This window comes from Amblyomma maculatum, chromosome 5, assembly GCF_055883805.1.
Source record: "Amblyomma maculatum isolate TAMU_Amacu chromosome 5, ASM5588380v1, whole genome shotgun sequence".
NCBI lineage: Eukaryota > Metazoa > Arthropoda > Arachnida > Ixodida > Ixodidae > Amblyomma > Amblyomma maculatum.
In genome coordinates this window covers 76,861,157-76,885,068 of record NC_139348.1, presented here as the reverse complement: position 1 = coordinate 76,885,068, position 23,912 = coordinate 76,861,157, and the positions used below count along the sequence as shown (strand labels likewise).

At 43.7% G+C, this 23,912-nt stretch overlaps 1 pseudogene; it reads left to right on the top strand.

The window, feature by feature from the left end:
• Positions 1-22,753: 22,753 nt before the first annotated feature.
• LOC146188532 (uncharacterized) lies at positions 22,754-23,711 on the top strand (annotated as a pseudogene).
• The last annotated feature ends 201 nt before the right edge of the window (positions 23,712-23,912 follow it).

Here is a 23,912-nt window from a genome sequence, read left to right as displayed (position 1 = left end):
TGAACATTGTGGCCTTTACACTGAGGTGGCATTACATCATAAACGTCAAGGACATATGCAGTGATGCGACCACAAAGCATTCGCCAAGCACACACTACAGTCTCTAGAGTGTCTTCAGTAATTTATTCATCAAGCTTCACTTTGGTACTTCCCCCGTAAAAACGTGGCCTAATGATAAAGGTATGTTAACACCTTGACCCTGAACTGCACAATACGAAAAACCCACAGACGAAAAAACACGTTTATACAAACTGCTGGGATCACGCTTTTCACTGGGATCTATTAAAACGAACCTTAAAAAAGAACCACTATATACTCCTTATTGCATCCCGTTTCTATCCGTGCAAAGTGACGATATCCCGTACTACATAATTGTAGTGCTGGATGTCCACAGCATTTGGAAAACGCGGATGGCATTTAGGCACGCAAAAGGATAATTTACGACCGGTCAGGGACTTCATTAAAAGTGTAACATTTATCAAAGATGGTCTCGGTAGTCAGCCGGAGCAGCCGCAGTGGAAAATATGGTCGACCGATTGATCAACATCCAAAAGTTTTAATTATCGCTTTCGCCAAAAGTAGGCAGCGATTTTTATGCCTGTATGCACTTTGCTGACTGGCGCCAAAGAAAAACAAATTCTGTGTCGCAGTGTATTAACACTACTCATATCATTACTGATGCCACTGAAAAATTGTTAGAAACCTGTATTGCATAATTTAATGAACAGTTTTTATTGGCAAAGTTTAAAATAACTTATTAAAACTTTCCTACGGAGTGTTCCCCTTAGGCTGCCTTATGTGATGTTTTTGGTTCTTAATAGTCGAAAAACCCGCCTTGAACCGAGACACGAGATGACGGCATGGCAACGGTTACACTATGAAATTATGTTCACTGTAATCATTTCCTGCCTTCAGTGAGTGTATGGTACTTTTTAGTTGCTTTCAGAGACACCTTTCAACCACAATACTCGTTTAACTTCCTGACAGCCTCGTCTGCTCGAATAATGGAGGAAGGAAACAACTTAGGAGAGGCCCTTGCCGTTCCCAATGCATTGAAGAAAGTGTGGCGGTAGTGACGTCAAAATTTAGGGTTAGCCAAGTCGGGCCATTAGCAACGGCATCGCTGTTGCTATGAAAACTCGGGCCAGTAGCAGCAGCGTTGCTAAGGGCTCGAGGTACGTGAGCGTCGCGGAGATAGAAAATGAGGAGAGTAAAACAGGAGGAGAGATATTGCAACTTCCGATATCTGCGCGGCTGCGCGGCCATGCCGGCTTCACAATTGTGATATCAGGGCCTTTCCTAAGTTCATTGCTTCCTTCATGGCTCAAATGCTCCTACAGGATATGGTTTGGCGATACGCTGCCCATATCGCGGGTTTGTGGTGCCCTCTGAGGCTGCCACGTCAAATCACGTAATTTCGCGGTGTATTTTCCGGTGTTCATTTTACGAAAGTTTTGTAGATTTTTTTCGGTATTTATAATAATTTTTAAATTGGTGCTTTTTTTGTTAGTTTAGGATATCTGCGGGGCGCGCAGCAAGATCGAGCAAAATTCTTGGTGGTGGTGAGCAATGAGCGCGCCTTTGCATTAATTTTAAATTTTTTAGTCTGGTTAACCCAGCCATTATGGAAATATGACTATTACGAAGAAAACGATGTTGACAGAAACACTAGCAACAAGACAAAGATGAAAATAACTTTTTTATTATAGAAAGAACGGCCCACACTCTACAAAGCAAACATATCCCTCAACCGATGAAGGCGAAAACAGCATCTAACAAATGCGTGTAGCAAAAACATAGATATCTGTCACAATCACTGCAAAGGATGCAAAAAATAAGTGTACAAGACACCTTGAAACACGCAATGCGCCAAAAATATCCATCGCAACATTGCGAACTGCCTGTACACGTCAGAAATGTGTTTTCTGAACTAGCAACATGACAAGAGCTGAAAACCACCCAAAATGTATATGAGCAATAAGTGCACGCATTTATACAAGGAACATTACTCAATTAGTAAAGGAAAACTCAACTTCTAACGACCGTCCTAGCATGAACACGGTATCCGTTAATATCAATGCAAATCCGCTGAGAAATACTTGCTCAATACACGTCCACACACGTAAGTACTGTTGTGAACTTCCTGAAATTGTATGAAAAGTTTTTTATCTATCTGCAAGAAAAGTACTGGAAACTTAAGTTTTATGAGAACAATAACGCGCTGATATTCACACAACGAAGAAGCATCACCCAACTAGTAGATGCTAACTCAACATCTACCAAACGCATATAGCAAAAACGTGATATCTGTCACAATCACAGCAAACCCGGTGACAAATATGTGCTCGATAATCTTTAAACATGCAATGTACCAGAAGTATTCGTAACACTGTTGTGAAGCTCTTTAAATTGTATGAGTAGTTTTTTGCTCTAGCAGCAAGACAAGTACTGGAAACAAATTTCATCAGAACTATAACGCGCCCTGTTCATACAACCAACAAGCATCGCCCAACTAGTAGAGTTGGATTCAACATCTGACAAACGCCTCTAGCAAAAACATGTCTGCTACGATCACTGCAAACCCGCTGACAAATACGTGCATAGGACAACTACAAATTCCCAAGGTGGCAGAAGTGTTCAAATACCAATTGAGAATTAGAAGAAAAAGTATCAATTTCTTTTTTTTCATCACTTCCAATCAAACGTCTCCTCATCGTCGATTTTAGGCTTCGGATAATCAGTGAGGCCGCGGCCAAGGCTTGCTTGAGTCTCTGTTGTAAGCTTTATTCCTGCAGCACACTTCAAGGCGGTATATGATGTGATCCTTTCCTTCCCTTTGTGTGTTCTGAATTCCGGAAATACTTTTTTCGTTTCTGTCCACGTTCTGAACTACCACTAATCGATACAAGTTGTTTGCCATTGCGCATGTCGGCCCCGAGCTCTCTGTAGATTTTAAGCGCTCATTGTATATTTTTTACCTCGCTTCGCAGTGCACTTCCAGCGCCCCAGTATGTCTTCAGAATATTGCCCGTAAATCGTTGAAATTATGCGGCCTGTGCTTGCCAGCGACTTCATATAGAATCGACTAAGCAATTATGAATATTCCTGTTAGGTAAGAGACAGATTGCAACGGTTTTCTCATCGTGCGTGTGGAATAAAGAAAAGCCGGATGTTGAAAGCAGAGTAGCAAATCATGTGCAGCTTAGACAATCCACGAACACAAAAACAAATGGCATACAGTAAACGCAACTGTGAGTTCATTTTCCTTCACCTGACTTCTATCACTGTTTATATATCAGAATGTACTTCTACAAAACTCACTATTACCGTTTTTTTACAGAGAAATTGCATCACAGTGGCGTAAATATTCTTTTGATGCAACTAGCAGACAACATGGATCGCACAGGCACCAAAGTGAAGAACTATCTTCAGCAGCCGTTTGTTTTGAGGTGTGTAGAAAGATGAGCCAATCTGGCGCCCTGATAATTTAGGCGCCTAACTAGGAAGTTTCTAGCTGTAGCTGGTGAAACGTGTGGGAAAAGCCGAATCGTAATTAAAATCGCAAGTTGCCACTTGTGAGTTGGAAAAGTGAGGCCTTTTTCGTTTATTTATTTTTTGTTCGGCAAATAAAACATTCTGCATTGTAGATTACTGAGTTCGCTAGGTGTGGGAACTTACACTGTAATACATTTATTAATTCCTAAATTTTGCTATGCAGTACTTTCCAAGTGGTTATCGTATTGAATTGGAATGCTTGAAATTCGAGAGGAAACATTCGATCAAACGAAGCAGCTAAGGGCTAGAAATGGAGTCGCCGATCGTGAGATGGGCAGCATGCTCCCAAAGGACACAAGAGCAATGCATGGATGCCCCGTGACGTGCTTTCAGGTACATCGCATCGGATGCTCTTGAGTCCTTGAGTGAGGGGCGAGAAATATACACTAGCAGGCAGACATACACCATCAACGCTGGTACGTAAATAATATTTACGCGTTCCTACAGTGCAATAGGTATGCGAACCCTAAAGCAAAATATATGTAGTCGGCACTCCAAAATATCTCTACACGGTTTTCAGAGTGACTAGAGCTCCTAAATTTACCTGCATGACTTTCAGATTTGGGTTCGCATTATTAAACAGCAGTTTTGCCTTAATATTATTTGATGCTCCATTTCTGTTTTACTCATCAATCTTTGAGAAAACGTTTTTTTTTTTTTTTTTTTTACCACCTTCAAGTAACAAGGTACCTTCGGAGCGCTGAATGAAATTAGGCAAGTTTTAGTGGGGCGGAATTGGCTGTTATTTTGATTTTAATAAGCATGTAACATGCAGTTTATTAGAGTGGGACAAATTCTGAACGCGTAAAAAGAACCCCACAAAACCCGCATTGACGAAACAGTCTTTGTAGAGTATGCTATGATAGCATTGCATTAATATTCAATGGTCCTTTTCTCACGGGCACTTCTCTTTTTTTGTTCATAAACAGATCCTTAATTATTGACGGCAGATTTTCTACGAACCATAATTTACTTTTTATAAGGATTCTCTTTTTATTTTCCATCCTGATACTTGCTATTTTAGAAAACGTGCAATGATTGTGTATCCTTTGTGGGCAAAAGTGATTTAAATTGTATATGCCTTGTGCGAAACAGTTACGACTTTATACTTCTCCAATAAAGTTCTACCTCAACATAATACTTTCAACTGAAAGGGGAAATTGCTATCACAGAGTCTGACATTATTATTAACTCCAACAGAAATGCTCCAAGAGAAACACCCAATAGGCCGCTGAAAACCAAGAAAAATAGATATAACTCTGCACCTTGGCTTAACCCAACACTGCTATATCTGCTGTGAGCTTCTTTGTCACCGTTCTCCATAAAAGCATCTTCTCGATCCCGAAGCAAAAATGTTTCATCTAGTCTCAGAAGAAAATCTCTGTATCCGCGGATCATTGGAAAATTCTTTCGGACTGGTATGGTCGCCCAGCTTGAGCCCAAATTCTCTTTTGATTCCACAAGCCCTTCTGGCAATTGGGCCGAACCTGACTTTGGTACCCTTCTTGAGAAGCATATATGATTATGTCGCAGAGCACAAGAGAAGCATAGTCTTTTATCGTCCATTATCAAATGATATTTGTTTGTGCTGTTTTGAAAAGCTGCTCTCAATTTCACGAGAAGCGTGGTTTCGTTCTTTTTGCTAGAAAGCATGGCCTCTATAAACGTGCCTCTCGCGAAACAGGGAACCACCATTTTGCGATCCAATGCATCCTCAAGTTCTTGGAGTGTGTCAACCACGTTAAGTTCTTTCTGCAAACTGAGTCTTGAAATAAGCTCACCGCGGTAATAACCCGAAAAGGGTAAAATGGCCATGATCCACACGCCGTAAACAATTCCTCTTGCGCATAACGAGCGCTTACGGCGGGGTATTGGAAAGGACGTAGCGTAAAAAGAGGCGAGAAAAAACACGAAAAATTCGCTCGCGGCGCTCACTAACTGAACGTTTCTTTCTCCGAGATCAGCGGCTGTTAGAACAGCTGAGGAAATTGCAATGCCTGTGATAACCAGAAAAAGACCGAGCCTAGAGTTAACTAGAATATCTAGCAAAGAGACCGGCATTAGGCGGCCTGTTTTCACATAGAATGTTTCTTGTGCAAAGTCTAACGCCGCTGGAATCGCGAACCGCTGCCCTAAACTAGTTGTCACAGTAGTCAAGCTGCCTACCATATCGTAGTTGCTTTTAAGCAGCTCATCTAGGAGCACCTGATGTTTGTACATTTTCCACTGAATAGTGACGTTGTACACGCCAAGTGCATTCCAGATAATGTGCGACATAATGTCATTGCAGAAATTGTGTTTCGATTTCGAATATTCAACAAATGCGCAGCCTATTCGAATTACACTGTTCCTTAGCTGGCTTGGTCTTGAGCGTCGCACATCATTGTCACGAAGAGGCTCTTTGGAGTCCTTCGAGTAGAGTGAGAACAGAGCCTTCTCTTCCGATGGCTGTCTATCCGCATTTTCGTGTGCGACCTGTTCTCGATACCATTGGGAAGAAAATATGCGCCTTGGCGATTCTGGAAAAAAGCGGCTAAATGTCTCACTCACAACTTTGGTCTCCCCAATTACAAGCCAGTCAACTAAGTAGGACGAATCAGGAAACGTCAAAGTCCCTTCAAAGCACATTAACTCCTTTGCGCCTACCTGCGTTGCCAGAACATATGTTTTGATGCTCGGACGCCTGTTCATTTTCAGATATCGAAGAAACTCGTACCTGGGCAGTGTCCATGTTGTTACCGGCCACGGTACCTGACGAAACCAAAACCGATCTTTAACATCCCAGCGTCCCTTGCATGTGACCAGCGCCACATGTTCATGCTTTGAAATGTATAGCTCAGAACTGTCGGTATTGTTCTGTATAATTTGTTCAAATCTTTCGATATCATTCGCGAGACCTTTCATCCCAGTGCATGCTAACACTGCAGTGAAAATAAACATTTTTAAAATTGCCAACATTTTTCATGGGTAGGAATACTCCTGGGATGAACTCACAATTTATTGTAAGCGCAGCTTCGACTAATTATAGGGAAGTACTGTTATCGCTCAGCACAATCAAAAACAATTCGTAAGAGCAACATTTACTCACCAAATCTGTTTGAATGTGAATAGAATACATATTTTGAGCACAAACATTCATCTAATAACCCTTTCATATGCTCATAACTGTACGTGGTACAACAGCACAACCTTTTACCGCGACTCAAATATAACTGAATTCATTAACTCTATCAATTATCTTCTGTGCAGGCGATGGATGCATGGGCTTGTGGCAATAATTCCTTGTTGCCTTGCTATATGCTCACTTTGAGACAGGTCCTTTCGGAGGCTAGTCAGTCTTCAGGCATCACCAAAGCCTTTGGTCGCAGCCTGTGTAATTTAGTACCCCGGCAATATGCCCTCGTTTTTATAGGCAATCGTGGTTGCTTGCGCTCATGTGCGTAATCAGTCGTTCTGCCCGACGATATCTAAGGCTCCCGTGTGCCAAACATAGGAGCCTGAACGTTCCAGGTACGCGATCAATGTCCGCACCGAAATTGCAGCTTAAGTGTGTCGCACTATCGATCCACTGGCCTCTAGATCGGCGGTACCACTCTCTTGATGATACGTGGGGCGGCAGCAATCTACATCACATCCTTCTAAGCATTTTCTGCGAGGGAAATTGCTTTTAAGTTGGGCAAGGCAAAGCTTTTTTTTTTTTTTTACATAGGCCTATTCTCTTGTTTCTTCACTGAAAGGGCGTATCTCGCGTTACTATTATCAGATGGGGAAATGTTTTCAACTAAAGGAATATTTTATACGGAAAAATTTACTCCGTCGTTCGGTGTTTCTTCGGTAGAGTATAAGAAATGAGAATGTTCTGGGACTTCAAGATTGGGTCAGCGGAGCTAGAATCATGAAAAAATCAATTTTAGTTGTCCTCAGTAGTGGGTGTGAGCTTTGGTTGCCGGTTGATAGATCCTTTCTTTTAATTTTAGCTCACATATTTCTCTGTAGTGCCGATATTGAAAAATTTCTTTTTTTTATCCTATTCTTGGTTTTTGGTTATGACGATAGAACGGACGACAAATACATATTTTGCAGTTCGTTTTCTGAAACGGACGATATTGTTACGAATGAAGCTTTATTGCCCATATCAGAAGCGTCGGAAGCTTGAGACCTTTTGCTAGAGCCTATGCCGCTACGCTGGCGGTAACAAAGGACGTCCCACGTCCGCCGCTATGGCTGAGGGTCGCGCTGGTGAACACTCTCACGGTTCGTATACAGACAACATAAATACCCAAAATGTAGCAGGGGGGACAGCGGTCGATGCAGCTCAGTTGGAAGAGCACCGGACGCGTTATTCGGAGGTCGTGGGTTCGGATCCCACCATCGGCACGTTGTTTTTTCTTCTACTTTGTGTCTAATTAGCTTTCCCCTAAACAGATTACATCACTAATTTCTGTGATTATCCAAGTAAACATTAAAAAAAAAGACATAAAGTACCATCCCCAACGCTTTCTTTGGCCCCGCCGACTGTTGGCTTCTTTCCTTCCTGTATTATAACGAGCACCCTCCTTTCCCCTTGATTGATCTGCTTGTAGCTTACATGGGTCTCGGTTCTGGCAGTCTTGAAGCCATAGGTAGCGTAAGAGGGTTCTAGCACAGCTTTCGCCCTCGCTCTTGATCACGTTCTACGTGACGCTGGCGGTAACAAAGGACGTCCCACGTCCGCCGCTATGGCTGAGGGTGGCGCTGGTGGACACTCTCAAGGTTCGTATACAGACAACATAAATACCCAAGAAAGTAGCAGGGGGGACAGCGGCCGATGTAGCTCAGTTGGAAGAGCACCGGACGCGTTATTCGGAGGTCGTGGGTTCGGATCCCACCATCGGCACGTTGTTTTTCTTCTACTTTGTGTCTAATTAGCTTTCCCCTAAACAGATTACATTACTAATTTCTGTGATTATACAAGTAAACATTAAAAAAAGACAAAGTACCATCCCCAACACTTTCCTTGGCCTCGCCGACTGCTGGCTTCTTTCCTTCACATATATATATATATATATATATATATATATATATATATATATATATATATATATATATATATATATATATATATATATACTGAAAGGGGGTTTTACTCAACTTTAACAGGGATAGTAACCCTCGCTAAGCTGCACGGTGAGCCATAGAACAATGCAGCCAGTCTTGGCACATACAAGCGAGCTCGAGCAGAGCACTAGCACTTCGTCGTTCTCGACCTCGTGATATCCTCGCATAGTTCACTACAATTTCCCCCGTGCTAAGAGGAGCCACACTGGCGATCTATGCCGAGAGCGAGGAGCGGATCGTAGTAGTTTTGAGGCTGCTCACGTGCGCAGTTTCGCGGCCATGAGACGAAGACATCGACGGGCCTCATGCCCAGCGAAACCTCAGTAGTAGTAAATTTTGCGATTGTCCGAAGTATGCCGAAGATTTTAATATCACGGAGTAGGAGGATGAAGTGCAGCCGTTTTAGGAAGCGGTGTAGGGCGTAGGACAGGCTGCATGGGTGGCAATGGCTCAGGCGGAGGCCGCGCAGCCACAGACCCGTAGGTCGAAGGGGCTGGAACAGAAGGTTGACTATACTGGTCTGGTGCTCCAACATATGTCAAAGGAGCAACAGAAGGAGCTTCAGGAAGTGTGGGAAGTGCTTCTGCGACTTGTTCAGGAATGCCGTGCTGCAACCTCTATAGTAAAGGAGAGGGAGCGTCAGGACATTGGCAAAGGAGAGTTAGGTGACGTACAACTTCTTCTCGAACAAACTGCTTTATTTGTGGCAGCAAGGACGACTGGTCTGTGTCAGGTATTAAAGCTGCAAGAGACTCCGGGTGTGAGAGCGAAGAACTAGTGATGTTATGGCGCTTCCGTAATTCTTCAAAGTTGTGGCATGCGTTAATAATGTCGACAATGGTTGCTGGATTTCTGGCCAGAAGCATCTGAAACGCGTCATCGTCAATTCCTTCCATAATGCGATCAATCTTGGTGCGCTCTGACATTGAAGTATCCACGCGCTTGCACAGGTCTACGACATCTCCAATATCACTTGTAAAATTCTCGCCAGGAAGCTGTGCACGGCAGCGCAAGCGTTGCTGAGCGGCAAGCTTGCGCACTACAGGCCGGCCAAAGATATCAGCAAAACAAGTCTTGAAAGCAGACCACGATTTGGTATCGGCATCCTGGTTGCGAAACCACAGGTTTTCAATGTCCGCTAGGTAGAATGTGACGTTATTGAACTTTTGGTTCTTGTCCCAGTGGTTGTGAGTCCGACCCGCACATATGAGGCCAGACAGTCTTCCACGTCGCGGTCGCCGGTCCCGCTGAAGACAGGAGGATCCCGCTGGTACAAAGCACCAGAGCAGAACACGAGTGATGACAGGGCGGTAGGAAATCCTCACCTCCATCAAGTGAAAGGGAGAGTTTACTGTGTTCCCAGATAGCATTTGCCGACTGCCAACCTATGGCCGATCATCGGCAGCTGGTCGGCAGCGGACCTGCGGGCATTCGGTGCTCGGCCGAATGACGGCCCATGGTTGGCCATGTACTAGGTAGGGCGGAAGTCGGCCATCAACCAATGCCCGAGCTCGGGTTCCCGGCTAACCGCCGAAAGAATTCAGCCATGATAGCTCGGCCTATGTGCGGCCATGCCCATGTACTAGGTAGGGCAGACGTCGGCCAGCATCCATGGCCCGAGCTTGTAACCCCGACATAACCCCGACCTGTTCGGCAACCGTTGCTCGGGCTGTTTAAACCTACATTTGTCGATGCGCAGGCGTTTTAAAGCTACATACGTGTGGGTGGCGTTTCACCTGCCCGGAGAACACCATTCATCATCATCATCATCACCATTATCAGCCTGACTATACCCACTGCAGGGCGAAGGCCTCTTCCATATCTCTCTACTTAACCCGGTTCTGTGCTAGCTGCATCCACTTGACCCCTGCGAACTTCTTAATCTCATCCGCCCACCTAACTTTCTGCCGCCTCCTGCTACACTTTGCTTCCCTTGGAATCATGTTTGTTACCGTAAGCGACCATCGGTTATCCTCTTTTCGCACTACATGTCCTGCCCATGTCCATTTCTTCTTCTTAATTTTCACTAGAATGTCGGTAACTTGAGTTATTTCTCTGAGCCACTCTGCACGCTTCCTATCTCTTAATGTTACCCCTAACATTTTTCGTTCCATAGCCCTCTGGGTTGTCCTCAGCTTAAATAGAACTCTCTTGGTTAGCCTCCACGTTTCAGCGCCATAGGTGAGTACAGGTAAGATACAACTGTTATATACTTTCCTCTTTAGCGATACCGGTAAGCTGCTAGACATAATCTGCGAGTGCTTGCCAAATGCGCTCCAACCGAATCTTATTCTTCTTGTTATTTCCTTTTGATGGTCCGGATCTGCGGTTACTACCTATCCTAAGTAGACATATTCGCCTACTACTTCCAGTACTTCGCTACCTAATGTAAACTGCTGATCCTTCCCGAGGCTGTTGAACATTACCTTACTCTTCTGCATATTGATTTTCAAGCCTACCTTTCTACTGTTCCTCTCTAGGTCATCAATCATTATTTGTAGTTCATCTCCTGAGTTCCTTAGCAAGGCAATGTCATCAGCAAATCGCAGATTACTGAGGTATTCTCCATCTACCCTTATCCCTAACTGCTCCCATTCCAAGTCCATGAATACTTCCTCTAAGCAAGCTGTGAATAGTACTGGAGAGATTGTGTCTCCTTGCATAACACCTTTCTTTATGGGAATTTTGTTACTTTCTTTATGCAGAATTATGGTTGCTGTGCAGCCACTGTATATATCTTCCAGAACTTTACACGTACGGCTTGTCTACCCCCTGATTTCGCAATGCCTGCATCACCGCCGAGGTTTCAAGTGAGTCAAATGCTTTTTCGTAATAAATGAATGCTATGTATAAGGGCTGGTTATATTCCGAGCATTTTTCTATCACCTGATTGATCGTACGGATATGATCGATAGTAGAGTACCGTTTCCGAAACCCTGCCTGATCCTTTGCTTGATTGAAGTCTAAGGTTGTCCTGATTCTATTAGCGATTACCTTAGTAAATACCTTATACGTAACAGACAGTAAGCTGATTGGTCTGTAATTTTTAAGGTCCTTAGAGTCCCCTTTCTTGTGAATGAGGATAATGTTTGCATTCGTTCATGGTTCCGGTACCGTCGATGACACCAGGCGCTGCGTATACAAGGTGGCCAGTTTTTCTAACACGGTATCCCCCCGTCCTTGAGCAAATCCGTAGTTATCTGATCCTCTACAGCTGATTTCCCCTTTTTCATAGTTTCTAATGCTTTCTTGATCTCGTCCTTCGTCACTGGTGGAACTTCTGAATGTTTGTCCCTACCGCCAATCTCATTACTGTCCTGACTACTTAGGGATTTGTATAGAACTCCTCGGCTACTTTGACTATCTTATCCATATTCGTGATGACGTTGCCCGCCTTGTCCCTTATCGCATGCATCTGGTTTTTGCCTATGCCCAATTTCTTCTTTACCGTTTTAAGGCTTGCCCCGTTCTTTACAGCATGCTCAATTTTCTCCATGTTATACTTCCTTATATCGGCCACCTTGCGCTTATTGATTAGCTTTGATATCTCGGACAATTCGATCCGGTCTGTTGGATTGGAAGCTTTCATTCTCTGGCGTTTCTTAATCAAATCTTTCGTCTCCTGAGACAGCTTACCGGTATCCTCTCTAACTGTCCTACCGCCTACTTCTACCGCGCATTCAATAGCGATATCTCTGAAATTATTGTTCCTTGCTTCTGGGGTAATGTCGCCATCCTCGCTTAGAGCTGAATACTTGTTTTGTAGCGAGATCCTGAACTCTTCTGCCCTCCCCCTAACCGCTAATTCGTTGATGGGTTTCTTTCTTACTAATCTGTTGCGTTCCTTCTTCAGATTTAGGCTAATTCGGGACCTCACCATCCTGTGGTCACTGCATCGCACTTTCCCGGTTACCTCTACATCTTGCATAATGGCGGGGGTTTAACACATTATGAAGTCGATTTCATTTTTAGTCTCCCCGTTCGGACTTTTACATGTCCATTTCCGGTTCTTCCGTTTGCTGAAGAAGGTATTCATGATTCGTAAGTTATTGCACTCTGCAAACTCAACTAGTAACTCCCCACTGCTATTCCTAGAACCAATGTCATGGTCACCTACTGCCTTGTCTCCTGCCTACTTTTTCCCTATCTTGGCATTGAAGTCGCCCATTAGTACAGTATACTGCGTCTTTACTTTTCGCATCGCCGATTCTACATCTTCGTAGAAGCTTTCAACTGCCTGGTCATCATAACTACATGTAGGTGCATAGGCCTGTACAACCTTCAGTTTATACCGCCTATTAGGCCTAATTACGATGCCTGCCGACCTCTCATTAATTCTACAGAATTCATCGATATTACCCACTTTATGCTTATTGACAAGGAAACCTACTCCTAGTTCTCGTCTCTCCGGCAAACCTCGATAACACAGTACATGCCCATCCTTCAGTACAGTATATGCCTCATTCGGCCTCCTAACCTCACTAAGCCCTATGACATCCCATTTTATACCTTCTAGATCCGGTAAGAGCACTGCTAAACTAGCTTCACTAGCTAGGGTTCTAGCAACAAACGTTGCCAGGGTCAGTTTCCAATGGCGGCCTGTCCAGCGGAGCCAGGCTTTCCTAGCACCCCCTGCTGCGTCACAGGTCTGACCACCGCCGTGGTCAGTTGTTCCGCAGCCGCTCGTGACTGAGGGCCGGGGTTTTGTGGAGCTTATCATGAAAGGTTGCGGCCAATTACTGCACCAGGGTGGCCAACTCCTGTTCTGGTGAGGGAGTGCATTGCCGGAGGTGTTCACCGGCATCAGGTCGCACTCCAAACCTATTTATGCAATTCCATCGACACGCGGATTTTTTTTTAATCCGGTGGAGAATTGCGCGGCACCGCGATTTGAACCCCGGTCCTCTTGCATGCTAGGCGGATGTTCTACCGCTGCGCCACCGCTGCAGCATTGCTGATGCCAAAAAGTTAGTGCCCGCTTGGAGGAGAAGATGCACATATCATAATACTGCCTCCGCACAAACTTCCATGAACATTCGAACTGCAGATGTTCTAATGGGTAAACCTTAGGCCATGGATGAGTAGACCACTAATTATACATGTATAAACCACCAGGCAATGGAACGAAACATGGTAGGGGTAGCATTAAGAGATAAGAAGCGTGCAGAGTGGATCCGAGAAATAACTCAGGTTACCGACATTCTAGTGGGAATTAAGAAGAAATGGTCATGGGCAGGACATGTAGGGCGAAGAGAGGATAACTGATGGTGGCTTAGGGTAACAAACTGGATTCCAAGACAAAGAAAGCTTAGCAGGGGTGGCAGGAAGTTAGGTGGGCGGATGAGGTTAAGAAGTTCGCAGGGGTCAAGTGGATGCAGCTAGCACAGAACCGAGTTAATTGGAGAATTAAGGGAGAGGCCTCACCCTGCAGTGGGTATAGTCAGGCTGATGATCATGATGATTAAACCACCGGGCTGCGTGCACCGCCGAAGTGCTTGGGCCATGTGTGGGTAAGCCATGGCCCATGCATAACCCTAGCGCGGTAGTAGGCTGGCCAAGTCGGCCATACTCGTCGGTCTGAGGTCGATTTCCGATCATCGGCCGTTCTTAGGCCATTGTCAGTCCCCGACCTCGGGCTGAGATGGGTGGCCTAGGTCTACCCGATGAGTTTTAGTCGGCCATATTGGCAAGGGCCAAGCGCGGGCCGACCGTTTGCCGCTTGAGTGTTCTGTTTGGTGGTTGCGAGTGTATGAGCGCATCCGCATCAATTTCAAATTTCTTCGGCTAGTTAATACAGTCATTATGGCAATGGGTGCATAACCAGGGAAACGATGCTGACAAATACACTTACAACAAAACAAAGATGAAAAGCAATTTGTTTATTAGAACAATAAGCATACATTATTAAAAAGGAAGCGTATCACTCAACCGAGAAATGCTAATACAGCCCGTAACAAACACCTGCAGCAAAATCACGATATCTGACACTATCACTGCAAATCAAGAAAAGAATAATTGTACAAGAGAACTCCAAACACGCAATGCGACAGAAATATTCATCTAAACCTTGTGAACATCCTGAAGAATTGTGGAATGTTTTTGTTTTCTCCCCTAGCAAAATGAGAATAGCTGAAAACCCCAAAAATTATTGGAGTAATAATTCTGCTCATTTGTACAAGGAGGATGCAATACTCGATGAATAGAGAGAACTTAGGTCTTAAAAAGGCTCTAGCAAGAACACTATATCTCTTAACATGCTGCAAACACAGCAAAAAATACGTGCTTAAGACAGCTCCACACACGCAAGGGACGAGAGCAATCTTAACACTATTGTGAACTTTCTGAAATAGTGTGAAACGCTTTTTTGCTCTAGCAGCAAGACAACCACTGGAAACAAAAATTTTATCATAACAATAACGCGCGCATATTCATACAACGAAAAAGCATCGCACAACAAGAAGAGGTTAACTCCACATCTAATAAATGCCTGTAGAAAAACATATCTGTCATGTTCGCTGCAAACACGGTGACAAATACATGCTCCAGAGAACTTCACACGCACAAGGTGCCAGAAAAATTCTTAACACTATTGTGAACTTCCTGAAATTATATCAAACGTTTCCACTCTAGCAGCAAGACAAGTACTGGAAACCTGAATTTTATCATAACAATAAGCGCATGTTCATACAACGAAGCTTCACGCAGCCAGTACAGGCTAATTCTACTTCTTACAAATACCTGCAGCAAAAACATGGTACATGTCACGATCACTGCAAACGCGGTGATAAATACGTGCACAAGACAACTATAAACCGGCAAGGCGCCAGGAGTGCTCGAAGAACATCGTGAACTTCAAGTAAACGTATCAAACGTTTTTCTCTGCATACTTTTCAATCAATCGCCTCCCGTCGCCGACATTAAGCTCCGGCTCATCTTTGAGGCCGCTACTTAGGCTTACTACAGCCTCTGTTGTAAGCTCCCTTCCTGCAGCACACTTCGGGGCGGTTTCTGATGTGATCCTTTCTTTCTTTTTGTGTGTTCTAAGTTCCGGAAAAACATGTTTTGTTCATCCATAGGTTTCGAAGTACCACTAATTGACTCAAAACTTTTGCTATTGCGCAAGTCGGCCCCAGCTCTGAATACACTTAAGCGCTCGTCGTAAGTTGCTTATCTCGCTTCGCAATCACTTCCAGTGCCCCAGTATGACTTCAATGTATTGTCGATCATTGGTTGAACTTAAGTGACCTGTGCTTGCCTGTGGCTTTGTAGAATTCACTAAGCACCAATAAGCATTGCTGTTACGTAAGAGACAGATTGCACCGGTTTCCTCATCTTGCGAGTGGAATAAAGACCCGATGGTAAAAGTATAGTAAGACTTCGTGTCCTGCTTAGGCAATCCAGAAACACAAAAGGCAAATTGCGTACATACGCGGTACAAAAAAATTTATTTTCCTTCCCCTAAGTGTAGCAGTGTTTATTATAAAAAGAGATTACTACAAAACACTCTATTACCGTTCTTTGAAAGAAAAAGAAATTTCATCTAAATTTCGCAAATGATCCTATGATTAAGCAGACAACATGCATCGCATATGCACCAAAGTGAAGAACTGTCTTCAGCAGCCTGTTGTTTTCAGTTGTGTAAACAGGTGAACAAATCCGACGCCCCGTTAAGTCTTGCGCCTAAAAAAGAAGCTTTTAGCTATGGCTGGCGCAACTTCTGGGAGAAGCCGAAACGTAGTTGCATGCCGCAAGTTGCCTCTAGAGAACCGGAAAACGGAGACTTTTCTCGTTAATCTATTTCTTGTTAGGCAAATAAAACTTTCCACGTTGCTGAGTTCTCTAGGGGTGCAAACGTTTGCCAAAAGCGCCTCATCCCAATGTTTTTCTTGTTATATCCTTTTCAGTGTCCGCATCTGCGGTTACGACCTGTCATAAGTAGACATATTTGCTTACTACTTCTACTGCTCCGCTTCTTAAAGTGAACAGCTGTTCCTTCCCCAGGCTGTTCAACATTATCTTAGGTTTCTGCATATTGATTTACAATCATACCTTTCTACTTTTCCTGTCTAGGTCAGCAATCATTCTTTGCAGTTCAAATCCTGAGTTACATAGCAAGACAATGTCACCAGCAAATCGCAGTTTACTGAGGTATTCTTCATCTACCCTTATCCCCAACTGCTCCCATTCCGATTCCCTGAATACTTCCTCCAAGCAAGCTGTGAATAGTACTGGGGAGATCGTGTCTCCTTGCCTAACACATTTCGTTATGGGAATTTTGTTACCTTCGTTATGCAGAACTATGGTTGCGGTGCAGCCACTACATATATCTTCCAGCACTTTCACGTACGGCTCGTCTACCCCCTGATTTCACAATGACTGCATCACTGCTGAGGTTTCTACTGAGTCAAATGGTTTTTCGTAGTCAATGAATGCTAGGTATAAGGGCTGGTTATATTCCGAGCATTTTTCTGTCACCTGGTTGATTGTGTGGATATGATCGTTAGTACAGTGCCGTTTCCGAAAACCTGCTATATCCTTTGCTTGATCGTAGTCTAAGTTGTCCTGATTCTATTAGCGATTACCTTAGTATACCTTATACGTAACAGACAGTAGCTGATCGGTCTGTAATTTTAAAGTCTTTAGCATCCCCTTTCTTAAGAATGAGGATAATGTTTGCGTTCTTCTATGGCTCCGGTATCGTCGATGACACGTATACAAGGTGGCCAGTTTTTCTAGTATAATATCCCCCGCGTCCTTCAACAGATCTATATATAGTTATCTGATCCTTTCCAGCTGCTTTCCCCCTTTTCATGACGTGCATTCACATAAATCACCTAGGAGTCGTTTGAGTCCTTGAGTGAGAGGCTGAAAATATTCTCTAGCAAGTAGACATACACCATTAACGCTCGTATGTAAAAAACTATTTACAAGTTACTACGGCGGAAAAGGTGGGCGAAAACTAAAGCACAATTATGCAGTCTGCACTCCATAATATCTTTAAATACTTTGCCGAATGACTGGCGCTCCTAACTTGTACACTTTTCAGATCTGGTTTCTGCTTATAAGCCCTGTTTTGTCTTAATAATATTTGATGGCACATTTGGGTTTTCCTCATCAATCTTTAAAACATCGTTTGTTTTGCGATCTTCCAGCAACAGGGCCTCCGGCGCGGAGAATTGAATTAGGCTAGTATTAGTGGGGCAGAATGGGATTGTTAATTTTCATTCTATTTACTAAGGATGTAAGGTACAATTTATTAGACTGGGACAAATTCTGAACAGAAAAAAGAAACCCAGAAGACGTGCATTGAAGAAATAGTTTTTGTAAAGTATGCTATGTTAGCACTGCATAATTTTTTATTGGTCCTTTTCACACTAGCACTTCTCGTTACTGCGCATAACTTGATCCTTATACTCATTGACGGCAGATTTTATACCAACCATTATTTACGTTTCATAAACATCCTCCTCTTATTTTCCATTCGGATACCTGCAATTTTAGAAGACATCCGTTGTTGTGACCTCTTTTTGCACAAAGGTAACTTAAAATGCATATGATTTATGCGAAACAGAATTACGAATTTATACTTCTTCATTGTGAGGTTTACCTTAACATAGTTATTTAAACTAAAAGGTGAAGTTGCTATCACACAGTCGTATATTGTGATTACCTCCAAAAAATGTTCTCCAAGCGAAATACACAGTAGGCCGCTGAAAACAAAGAAAAATAGATATAACTCTGCGCCTTGGTTCGATCGAACACTGCTATATCTACTGTGAGATTCGTTGTCACCGCTCAACACAAAAGCGTGTTCTCGAACGCGAAGCAATGATGATTCATATAGTTTGCGAAGGAAATCACTGTATCCGCGTATCATAGGAAAAGTTTTTCGGACGGGCATGGTAGCCCAGCTTGAGCACAAATAATCTTTTGATTCCACGAGCCTCTATGGCAATGTAATCGAACCTGCCTTTGGTAAACGTATTGAGAAGCATATATCATTATGTCGCAGAGAACAATACAAGCATTGTCTTTTATCGTTATCGTTCATTAGCAAATGATATTTGTCTCTGCTCTTTTGAAAAGCTGCTCTCAATTTCACGAAAAGCGTGGTGTCGTTCTTTTTAATAAAAAGTCTTGTCTTTATAAACGTGCCTCTCGTGAAACAGGGAACCACCATTTAACAATCCAACGCATCCTCAAGTTCTTGGAGAGTGACAACCACATTAAGTTCTTTCTGGAAGCTAAGTCTTGAAATAAGCTCACCGCGAAAATAACTGGAAAAGGTAAAATGGCCATGATCCACACGCCGTAAACAGTTGCTCTTACGTACAACGAGTGTGTACGGCGAGGTACTGGAGACGACGTCCCGTAAAAAGAGTTGAGAAATAACAAAAAAAATTTACTCACTGCGCTTAATAACTGTATGTTTCTTTCTGTGAGATCAGCGGCTGAGAAAATTACAATGCCTATGACAACCAGAAAAAGGCCAAGCTTAGAGTTGACAAAAATATCTAGCAAAGAGACCTGCATTATGCGGCCTGTTCTCACACAGAACGTTTTATGTAAAAGTCTAACGTCGCTGGAATGGCAAATCTCTGCCCGAAACTAGCAGTCACAATAGTCAATGTGCCTATTGTATCGTAGTTGCTTTTAAGCAGCTCATCCAGGAGTACCTGCTGTCTGTATATTTTCCTCTGATGACGTTGTATACTCTAAGCGCCTACCAGATAATTTACGACCTCATGTCATTGCAGAAAGTGCGTTTGGAGCTCGAATCTTCAGCGTATCCGAAGCCTATACGATTTATACTGTTTCTTAGCTGGCTTGGTCTTGAGCAGTGGACATCAATGTCATGAAGACGCTCCTTGGAGCCCTTTAAATAGAATGACAACAGAGGTTTCTCTTCTGATGGATCCCTTTCCGAATCTTCGTGCGCTACGAGCTCTCGATACCATTGGCAAGAAGCAAATCGTCGGGCGGTTCTGTAAAAATGCGGCTAAATGTCTCACTCACATATTTGGTCTCCACGATTACAAGCCAGTCAACTGAGTAGGACGATTCTGGAAACATCAAAGTCCTTTCAAAGCACAACAAGTCCTTTGCGCCTATCTGTGTTTCCAGAACGTATGTCTTGATGCTTTGGCACCTGTTCGTTTTCAGATATCAAAAAAATTCATATTTCAGCAGTTTCAATATTGTTACTGGCTACGGTACCTGACGGAACCAGAAGAGATCTCTAACTTCCCAGTTTCCCTTGCATGTGGCCAGCGCCACATGTTCATGCTCCGAAATGCATAACTCATCATTGACCCTATTGCGAAAACCAGCGTCTCCCAGCGTCTTCCAGAGCGAAACCAGTGAGATTTTTGCGCTGGTTTTGCACTGGATCTGCTGGTCACGCTAGAGGTCTGCGGTATTCACTGGAGCAGTAACGAGAAGACATTGGTTGCACTGGTACGATGGTAGGAAACGTCGGTGATTAGCTTTTTGACGCTGAGTGTGTCGCTGGCATCCGCGATGCACTGGGAGAAGCGCTGTATGTGCGCTGGGGTGCACTGGTCTCAGTGCCCCAGTATTGCCGGTGCGGCCTTCGGCGTCAGCCGGAGTAGCATCCCTCAGGATCCGACATGGCAACAGCGTACTCTCAATCGACCATCGGAGCGCATATGAAAAATATGGTTCAAGGAAGCGCTTTTTGCTGAGAAGTCGTTGCGCACATGTAAGAAAACAAAGGCAGTATCTTTTTTCTAGAGTTTTCATGTTTCAATAGGTCGTTTCGAACGTTTCGAGAGAGACCACGATAGCCGCGCCTCTAATATCTCATGACACACTGACGATTAACGCACAACTAAACCTGGAGTTGAATAATGTGGGCTACCATGCATAACAAACTTCACAGCTGACCTTAAGGACACTTTAACGCAATGATTACTGCCAAAATGTTCAATGCGGGCTCAATCGCAGGCGCGCGTAGCCTGCACCACGGCCCAGTATAAACAGCAGAAAGAAGAAATAAAACGAGGAAGAGTGTAGTTTACCTAGCGTGGGCCACAGAAGAGAAAAAACAACATACAGCGCTTGTAATGCATAATAGTTTTCGTATTTCGCAATCTTTTGCGCTCTTACTCTTTGTAAAGCAGCCGAGCCCTCTGTCATCTCATCGCTTCCCGATATGGTTACATACAAATAAGGTTTAGTTACACGAAAAATAGTGTTGTCGCTGCCGCGCTTGCTGGTATTGAAGCTTGGTCGCACTTTTTTCCTTGAAGGTTTGTACTAAAGCTCCGTGTTCAGCAAAAATTACGCCCACAGTAGCAGAGCACCACCGAAGAGCCGGCGTTGGTACATTTGCTAGCGATGTCAAACTCCACATGTTAAACTGATTCCAGGGCACAAAATAGCGCGCATAGGAACCCAGATGATTAGTTGCAAGTCGTGAGAGCAGGCAGGAAGCTCCAATGATCAAGAAGTTGTAATTGTTAGAGCGGTAGCTGTGGGGGGGGGGGGGGGAGGGGGGCTGTAGACTGCGAAACATGAAGTCCCGCCCATAAATGCTGATCATGACATGAAATACCAAAATGTTGCAAGCAGGTCCAGTTCTCTGCGTGGCCGAAGGAGGAGACAGTTAACAAAAACTTGTTTAACCTGTATGAGCTAGAATGTGAATCCCCTGGATCATATACGGACTAAATTGTAAAGTGTCAAAAGGGAGTTACAAATGATGCATGATGCGGAACGTACAGGGGTGCCTTAATTCGATCTCGTGTCAAGCGTGCTTTTCACTGCGAACGGCCGACGCGGCAAGCTTTGCTTGATGAACGTCATCATGCGACTGCGAAGGTGATTCCGGGATTAATGCGTAATGGCACATTGGGTACGAGTGCGAACGAGGTTACGTCCGCATTCGTGGGTTATTACTTGATGTTGTTTAGTGCTACTCCTCCTGTAAGAAATTCTGACATCTCGGGTTTCACACCCCTGGTGACCCCTTTATCAGAAGATGATTGTTCTGTAATTAGTAGCTCTTTCACGCAGCAAGAGGTAGAAGTGGCAATTGATCAGTTACCTCTCTCAAAAACGCCTGGTCCTGACGGCATTTCCTCTGAATTTTACAAAGCTTTTAAAACTGTTCTTGCTCCTATCCTGCTAGATGTCTTCGCGATAAGTTTTGATATAGAAGCCCTTCCCGAGACTTTTACAAAATGCCACACAGTCTTAATTTCAAAGAGTACTGATGAAAAAAATTACGCTCAGTGGAACGCTATAGACCTATCACGCTGGCAAATGTGGATTACAAGATTTTCGCCAAAATTTTATCAAATCGCCTACAGTTTGCAAAGTCGGTTTTCATTGGCCCTCACCAGACGTGCGGCTTGAGAGGCCGAGCCATACAAAGTAATGTACATATTGCGCGCACAATCCTCGAATCGTGCTCCTGCTCTCATGATCAGGTTGCTTTACTTCAGGTCGACCTCGCAAAATCATTTGATCGAGTTCGTCATTATTTCCTGTTTTCTCTTCTGGAAAGAGCGAACGTTGGTTCTGCAGTACTGAAGGGGGTGCAACTTTGCTATAGAAATTGTTCGACTCGCCTAATTGTAAAAGGCCAACTATCAAGCCCCATACCGATCAACTCTTCTGTGAAGCAAGACTGTCCGATGTCTCCACTGCTTTTTGCTCTTTACTTGGAACCAATTTGTCAGAGTGTTTTACATACCAGTAGTATCCATGGCTTCCCTCTCTCTTTGGAAATGAGGTTAAAGTGCTTGCATATGCGGATGATCTTGCGTTTTTCTGCACTGACATACCAGGCATAGAAAAAGTTATGGCCAGCATAGAAGAATTTGGCGTTGTTTCTGGTGCTCAGATGAATCACTCCAAGAGTTCCTGTCTTTGGTTTGGTTCGTGGGGTTCAGCACCACCCCTATATGCTGGACTTGAATGGTCATGTGTGTCCCCTAAATATCTAGGCATTCAACTGCATGCATTTGAGTCAAGTTCAAATTACTGGAAAGAGCGCGTTCCAATAGTCCAGCGTTATGCTAATACATTTGTCCCCTATCGGCTTTCAATATTCGGTCGGGCTGAGGCCTGCAACATGTATATGGCTACAAAACATCATTATGTGCTTCAGGTCCTCCACTGTGCTAAACATTACATTCAGCGTTTTCACCGAATATTTGCGACGTTTATTTGGTCATCCAATTTTGAACCGATTCGACGTGATAACCTATTCAGACCTGTTTGTGCAGGGGGGCTTCGGCTTAGTGCATCTGTATGTAAGGCAGTTAGTTGCCCGTTTCTTCTTTATTCGTGATTGTGCAGATCCGATTATTAGATCATTCCTACAAGTTCATTTCATGAATGTGCTTCCCGACTTAGTGGTTTCTTCAGATTTTACTGACCGCCCGCAGTTACTAGGATTTATGCAGGTCGTTTATGCTTCGGTGAGGTTTTTCACAGTACGGTTCTCGAATGAGTACTTATATTCTGTTTCGCGCAAGATACTATACAAGGATTTGGTAGCAATACTCCTTCCGCCCCCACTGTATCGTTCTTTATACTTTGGTTTTAAGGGTCATGTTGTGTTAAAAAGGGTGCGCAAAATGCAGATTTCTCCTAGCAAGAAAACATTTTTTTAATTACACACCGCAGCTCTACCTGTTAACACATGGCTCCATAGCAAAAATATTTTTGCATCTTCTGTAAAATGCCGTCTGTGTGATGTGCCTGAAACAATTGAGCACTGTTCATTAATTGCAAAGACGCAATTCTTTTTTGGGATGTGGTGCAAAGAACTCTAAAGAAAGACTGTTCTAAATTCATACAGTGTGCGGTATCTTGCTGTCACACCATCTGATTAAGAACCATATGACATGTTTTTCCTTATTGGACTTCATAGCTTGTGGAAGACACGCATGTCGGATCGCAAAGCTGAACCTGTTGTTCCACCTAGACTACATTTTAGCAGAATGAAGGACACTTATGATGAAAATGACTTTCAACCTGATTGGTTTCCGCTGGTGACACGGTGCTTATTTTTGCTTGCCTTTTAAAAAGTTGTGTCTTCGGTTGTGCATCTCAGCAATGGCTGAGGGAATTGTAAATAGTCTGTGTACATAACCCTCTCTGTATAATAAATACCATGTCAAAAAAAAAACGGCTGCGTGGCTGAGTGGCTAGCCTGGTGAGCTAGTGATCGGATAGGTGCCTAGGGATCGCGTTCGAAGCGCGCCTGATGCATTCTTTCTTTTTGT